Source organism: Lipotes vexillifer, unplaced genomic scaffold, assembly GCF_000442215.2.
Source record: "Lipotes vexillifer unplaced genomic scaffold, Lipotes_vexillifer_v1.1 scaffold1337, whole genome shotgun sequence".
NCBI lineage: Eukaryota > Metazoa > Chordata > Mammalia > Artiodactyla > Lipotidae > Lipotes > Lipotes vexillifer.
The window spans coordinates 1,111,004-1,119,279 of NW_006783488.1; positions in this window are offsets into that span (position 1 = coordinate 1,111,004).

The following is an 8,276-nucleotide window of genomic DNA, read 5'->3' on the forward strand; positions in this document are numbered from 1 at the left end:
CAACTTCCCAAAATGCAAGAAAATTCCCACGTACCTGGCAGTGTGGCTGAGAGGGTCTTTGTGCTCCAGACTTGTGTCAGGCCTGAGCCTCTGAGGTGGGAGAGACGAGTTCAGGACACTGGATCACCACTGACCTCGCAGCCCCATGTAATTTCAATCAGTGAGAGCTCTCCTAAAGATCTCTGTCTCTAAACAAAGACCCAGCACCACCCAACAGCCCAGCAAGCTCCAGTACTGGACTCACCATGGCAAACAATTGGCAAGATAGGAACACAACTCCACCCATTAGCAGAGAGGCTGCCTAAAATCATACTAAGTTCAGAGCCACCCAAAACACACAACCGGACATGGTCCTGCCCACCAGAAAGACAAGATATGCCCCACCCACTAGAAAACAGGCACCAGTCCCCTCCATCAGGAGGCTGACACAACTCACTAAACACACTTTACTCACTGGGGGAAGACAACAAAAACAATGGGAACTATGATTCAGCATCCTGCAAAATGGAGACCCCACAGCATTTTAAGCAAAATGAGAAGATAGAGAAATATGGAGCAGATGAAGGAGTCAGGTAAAAGCCTACCAGACCAAACAAATGAATAGGAAATAAACAGTCTACTGAAAAAGAATTCAGAGTAAGATAGTAAAGATGATCCAAAATCTTGGAAATAGAATGGAGAAAATACAAGAAATGTTTAACAAGAACCTAGAAGAACAAAAGAGCAAACAAACAATGATGAACAACACAAAAATGAAATTAATATTTCTCTAGAAGGAATCAATAGCAGAATAACTGAGGCAGAAGAACGAATAAGTGACCTGGAAGACAAAATGGTGGAAATAACTACCACAGAGCAGAATAAAGGAAAAAGAATGAAAACAATTGAGGACAGTCTAAGTGACCACTAGGACAACATTAAGTGGACCAGCATTTGAATTATAGGGGTTCCAGAATAAGAAGAGAAAAAGAAAGGGTCTGAGAAAGTATTTGAAGAGATTATAGATGAAAACTTCCCTAACATGGGAAAAGAAATAGTCAGTCAAGTCCAGGAAGCACAGAGACTCTCATACAGTGTAAATCCAAGGAGAAACATGCTAAAAGACATATTAATCAAACTATCAAAAATTAAACACAAAGAAAAAATATTAAAAGCAGCAAGGGAAAAACAACAAACAACATAAAAGGGAATCCCCATTAGGTTAAAGCTGATCTTTCAGCAAAAGCTCTGCAAGGAAAAAGGGAGGGGTAGGACATATTTCAAGTGATGAACTGGAAAAACCTACAACCAAGATTACTCCATGCAGCAAGAATATCATTCAGATTCAATGAAAAAATTAAAACCTATACAGACAAGCAAAAGTTAAGAGAATTCAGCACCAAAAAACCAGCTTTACAACAAATGCTAAAGGAGTTTTCCTAGGCAAGGAACACAAGAGAAAGGAAAGACCTACAATAAAAAACACAAAACAATTAAGAAAATAGTAGTAGGAGCATACATATTGATAATTACCTTAAAAGAAAATGGATTAAATGTTCCCACTAAAAGACATAGACTGGCAGAATGGATACAAAAAGAAGGCCTGGATATATGCTGTCTGTACAACACCCACTTCAGCCCTAGGGACACATACAGACTGAAAGTGAGGAGATGGAAAAAGAAATTCCATGCAAATGGAAATCAAAAGAAAGCTGGAGGGCTTCCCTGGTGGCGCAGCGGTTGAGAATCTGCCTGCCAATGCAGGGGACACGGGTTCAAGCCCTGGTCTGGGAAGATCCCATATGCCGCAGAGCAACTAGGCCCATGAGCCACAACTACTGAGCCTGCACATCTGGAGCCTGAGCGCCGCACCAAGAGAGGCCGTGATAGTGAGAGACCCGCGCACCGCGATGAAGAGTGGCCCCCACTTGCCACAACTAGAGAAAGCCCTTGCACAGAAACAAAGACCCAACATAGAGAAAAATAAATAAATAAAGGAGTTTCTTGAAAAGAAAAAAAGAATTACATCTAAAAAAAAAAAAAGAAAGCTGGAGTAGCAATTCTCATATCAGACAAAATAGACTTTAAAATGAAGACTATTACAACAGAAAAAGAAAGACATTACCTAATGATCAAGGGATCAATCTAGGAACAAGTATGACAGTTGTAAATATTTATGCACCCAAGATAGGAGCACATCAATACATAAGTCAAATACTAACAGCCATAAAAGAGAAAACTGACAGTAACACAATCGTATTAGGGAACTTTAACACCCCACTTTCACCAATGGACAGATCATCCAAAATGAAAATAAATAAAGAAACACAAGCTTTAAATGATACATTAAACAAGATGGACTTAATTGATATTTATAAGACATTCCATCCAAAAACAATAGAATACACATTCTTCTCAAGTGCTCATGGAACATTCTCCAGGATAGATCATATCTTGGGTCACAAATCAAGCCTTGGTAAATTTAAGAAAATTGAAATTGTATCAAGTGCACTTTCTGAACACAAAGCTGTGAGACTACATATCAATTACAGGAAAAAATCTGTAAGAAATACAAACACATGGAGGCTAAACAACATACTACTTAATAACCAAGAGATCACTGAAGCAATCAAAGAGGAAATCAAAAAATACCTAGAGGACTTCCGGGAAGATGGCGGAAGAGTAAGACACGGAGATCACCTTCCTCCCCACAGAAACACCAGAAATACATCTACATGTAAAACAACTCCTACAGAACACCTACTGAACGCTGTCAGAAGACCTCAGACCTCCCAAAAGGCAAGAAACCCCCCACGTACATGGGTAGGGCAAAAGAAAAAAGAATAAGCAGAGACAAAAGGATAGGGATGGGTCCTGCATCAGTGGGAGGGAGGTGTGAAGGAGGAAAAGTGTCCACACACTAGGAAGCCCCTTCGTGGGCGGAGACTGCGTGTGGCAGAGGTGGGGAGCTTCGGAGCAGCTGAGGAGAACACAGCAACAGGGGTGTGGAGGGAAAAGTGAAGAGATTCCAGCACAGAGGATCAGGGCTGACCAGCACTCACCAGCCCAAGAGGCTTGTCTGATCCCCTACAAGAGCAGGCAGGGCTTCGGTTGAAGCGCAGGGAGAAGACTGGGGTTGGCGGCGTGAACACAGCCTTCAGGGGGTTAGTGCACCACGGCTGTCTGGGAGGGAGACCAGGGAAAAGCCTGGACCTGCCAAAGGGCCAAAAGACTTTTCCTTCCCTCTTTGTTTCCTGGTGCGTGAGGAGAGGGGTTAAGAACGCTGCTTAAAGGAGCTCCAGAGACAGGCGTGAGCCGCGGCTAAAAGCGTGGACCCCAGAGACAGACATGAGACACTAAGGCTGCTGCTGCCACCACCAAGAAGCCTGTGTGCGAACGTGGGTCACAGTCCACACCCCCCTTCCGGGAAGCCTGTGCAGCCCACGACTGCCAGGGTCCCGGGATCCAGGGACAACTTCCTCAGGAGAACACACGGTGGGCCTCAGGCTGGTGCAACGTCACGCCGGCCTCTGCCGTCCCAGGCTCGCTCTGCACTCCGTGACTCTCTCTACTCCTGGCCTGAGTGAGCCAGAGCCCCCGAATCAGTGGCTCCTTTAACCTCGTCCTGTCTGAGCAAAGAACAGACGCCCTCCGGCAACCTACACACACAGGTAGGGCCAAATACAAAGCTGAGGCCCTGGGAGATGTGAGAACGAAGAAGAGAAAGGGCAATCTCTCCCAGCAGCCTCAGAAGCAGTGGATTAAAGCTCCACAATCAACTTGATGTACCCTGCATCTGTGGAATACATGAATAGACAGCAAATCATCCCAAATTAAGGAGGTGGACTTTGAGAGCAAGATTTATTACTCTTTCCGCTTTTCCTTTTTTTGTGTGTATGTGTATGCTTCTGTGTGAAATTTTGTCTGTATAGCTTTGCTTCCACCATTTGTGTGAGGGTTCTATCCGTCCATCTTTTTTTTTTTAATTTTTTTTCTTAATAATTACTTTTTATTTTAATAACCTTATTTTATTTTACTTTATCTTCGTTCTTTCTTTCCTTCCTTCCCTCCTTTAGACAACAAATCATCCCAAATTGAGGAGGTGGACTTTGAGAGCAAGATTTATGATTTTTTTCCTCTTTTCCTCTTTTTGTGAGTGTGTATGTGTATGCTTCTGTGTGAGATTTTGTCTGTATAGCTTTGCTTCCACCATTTGTTCCAGGGTTCTATCCATCCGTTTTTGTTTTGTTTTGTTTTGTTTTCTCTTAATAATTATTATTTTTTATTTTATTAACTTTATTATATTTTATCTTACTTTATTTTATTTTACTTTATCTTCTTTCTTCCTTTTTTATCATTCCTTCCCTCCTTCCTTCCTTGCTCCCTCCCTCACTCCCTCCATCCCTCCTTTCTTTCTTTCTACTTCTATTAATTCTTTCTTTCTACGTTTCCTCCCTTTTCTTCTGAGCTATGTGGATGAAAGGCTCTTGGTGCTGCAGCCAGGAGTCAGTGCTGTGCCTCTGAGGTGGGAGAGCAAACTTCAGGACACTGGTCCACAAGAGACCTCCCAGCTGCACATAATAACAAATGGCAAAAACCTCCCAGATATCTCCATCTCAATGCCAGGACCCAGCTTCACTCAACGACCAACAAGCTACAGTGCTGGACATCCTATGCCAAAAAACTAGCAAGACAGGAACACAACCCCACCCATGAGCAGAGAGGCTGCCCAAAATCATAATAAGTAGACAGAGACCCCAAAACACACCACCAGACGTGGACCTGCCCATAAGAAAGACAAGCTCCAGACTCATCCACAAGAACAGAGACACTAGTCCCCTCAACCAGGAAGCCTACACAACCCACTGAACCAACCTTAGCCACTGGGGACAGACACCAAAAACAACAGGAACTACGAACCTGAAGCCTGCAAAAAGGAGACCCCAACACAGTAAGATAAGCAAAATAAAAAGACAGAAAAACACACTGCAGATGAAGGAGCAACATAAACACCCACCAGACTTAACAAATGAAGAGGAAATACGCAGTCTACCTGAAAAAGAATTCAGAATAATGATAGTAAAGATGATCCAAAATCTTGGAAATAGAATAGACAAAATGCAAGAAACATTTAACAAGGACCTAGAAAAACTAAAGATGAAACAATGATGAACAACACAAAAAATGAAATGAAAAATACTCTAGGTGGGATCAATAGCAGAATAACTGAGGCAGAAGAACAGATAAGTGACCTGTTAGATAAAATAGTGGAAATAACTAATGCAGAGCAGAATAAAGAAAAAAGAATGAGAAGAAATGAGGACAGTCTCAGAGATCTCTGGGACAACATTAAACGCACTGACATTCAAATTATAGGGGTTCCAGGAGAAGGCGAGAAAAAGAAAGGGACTGAGAAAATATTTGAAGGGATTATAGTTGAAAACTTCCCTAATATGTGAAAGGAAATAGTTAATCAAGTCCAGGAAGCACAGAGAGTCCCATACAGGATAAATCCAAGGAGAAACAGGCCAAGACACATATTAATCAAACTATCAAAAATTAAATACAAAGAAATCATATTAAAAGTGGCAAGGGAAAAACAACAAATAAAACATAAATGAATCCCCATAAGGTAAACAGCTGATCTTTCAGCAGAAACTCTGCAAGCCAGAAGGGAGTGGCAGGACATATTTAAAGTGATGAAGGAGAAAAATTTGCAACTAAGATTACTCTACCCAGCAAGGATTTCATTCAGATTTCATGGAGAAATTAAAACCTTTACAGACAAGCAAAAGCTGAGAGAGTTCAGCACCACCAAACCAGCTGTACAACAACTGCTAAAGGAACTTCTCTAGGCAAGAAACACAAGAGAAGGAAAAGACCTACAATAACGAACCCAAAACAATTAAGAAAATGGGAATAGGAACATACATATTGATAATTACCTTAAATGTAAATGGACTAAATGCTCCCACCAAAAGACACAGACTGGATGAATGGATACAAAAACAAGACGCATATATTTGCTGTCTATAAGAGACCCACTTCAGACCTAGAGACATAGACTGAAAGTAAGAGGATGGAAAAAGGTATTTCATGCAAATGGAAACCAAAAGAAAGCTGGAGTACCAATTCTCATATCAGACAAAATAGACTTTAAAATAAATAAGGACTATTAGAAGAGACAAAGAAGGACACTACATAATGATCAAGGGATCGATCCAAGAAGAAGATATAACAATTGTAAATGTTTATGCACCCAACATACGAGCACCTCAATACATAAGGCAAATACTAACAGCCATAAAAGGGGAAATTGACAGTAACACATTCATAGTAGGGGACTTTAACACCCCAATTTCACCAATGGACAGATCATCCAAAATGAAAATAAATAAGGAAACACAAGCTTTAAATGATACATTAAACAAGATGGACTTAATTGATATTTATAGGACACTCCATCTAAAAACAACAGAATACACATTTTTCTCTAGTGCTTATGGAACATTCTCCAAGATAGATCATATCTTAGGTCACAAATCAAGCCTTGGTAAATTTACGAAAATTGAAATTGTATCAAGTATCTTTTCTGACCACAATGCTGTGAGACTAGATATCTATTACAGCAAAAGATCTGGAAAAAATACAAACACATGGAGGCCAAACAATACACTACTTAATAACGAAGTGATCACTGAAGAAATTAAAGAGGAAATCAAAAAATACCTAGAAACAAATGACAGTGGAGACATGACAACTCAAAATCTATGGGATGCAGCAAAAGCAGGTCTAAGAGGGAAGTTTATAACAATACAATCCAACCTTAAGAAACAGGAAACATCTCGAATAAACAACCTAACCTAGCACCTAAAGCAATTAGAGAAAGAAGAACAAAAAAAACCCAAACTTAGCAGAAGGAAAGAAATCATAATAATCAGATCAGAAATAAATGAAAAAGAAATGAAGGAAATGATAGCAAAGATCAATAAAACTAAAAGCTGGTTCTTTGAGAAGATAAACAAAATTGATAAACCATTAGCCAGACTCATCAAGAAAAAAAGGGAGAAGACTGAAATCAATAGAATTAGAAATGAAAAACAAGAAGTAACAAATGACACTGCAGAAATACAAAAGATCATGAGAGATCACTACAAGCAACTCTATGCCAATAAAATGGACAACCTGGAAGAAATGGACAAATTCTTAGAAATGCACAACCTGCCAAGACTGAATCAGGAAGAAAGAGAAAAAATGAACAGACCAGTAATAAGCACTGAAATTGAAACTGTGATTAAAAATCTTCCAACAAACAAAAGCCCAGGACCAGATGGCTTCACAGGCAAATTGTGTCAAACATTTAGAGAAGAGCTAAAACCTATCCTTCTCAAACTCTTCCAGAATGTAGCAGAGGGAGGAACACTCCCAAATTCCTTCTACAAGGCCATCACCTTGATACCAAAACTAGACAAGGATGTCACAAAGAAAGAAAACTAAAGGCAAATACCATTGATGAACTTAGATGCAAAAATCCTCAACAAAATACTAGCAGAAAGAATCCAACAGCACATTAAATGGATCATACAGTATTATCAAGTGAGGTTTATTCCAGGAATGCAAGGATTCTTCAATATATCTATCAATGTGATAAACCATATTAACAAATTGAAGGAGAAAAACCACATGATAATCTCAATAGATGCAGAGAAAGCTTTTGACAAAATTCAACACCCATTCATTACAAAAACCCTGCAGAAAGTAGCCATAGAGAGAACTTTACTCAACATAATACAGGTCATATATGACAAACCCACAGCCAACATTGTCCTCAATGGTGAAAAACTGAATATATTTCCACTAAGATCAGGAAAAAGACAAGTTTGCCCCCTCTCACCACGCTTATTCAATGTAGCTTTGGAAGTTTTAGCCACAGCAATCAGAGAAGAGGAAATAAAAGGAATTCAAATCAGAAAAGAAGAAGTAAAGTGTCACTGTTTGCAGATGACATGATACTATACATAGAGAATCCTAAAGATGCTACCAGAAATCTACTAGAGCTAATCAATGAATTTGGTAAAGTGGCAGGATACAAAATTAATGCACAGAAATCTCTGGCATTACTATACACTAATGATGAGAAATCTGAAAGTGAAATAAAGAAAACACTCTCATTTACCACTGTAACAAAAATAATAAAATATCTAGGAATAAACCTACCTAAGGAGACAAAAGACCGGTATGCAGAAAATTATAAGACACTGATGAAAGAAATTAAAGATGATACAAATAGATGGAGA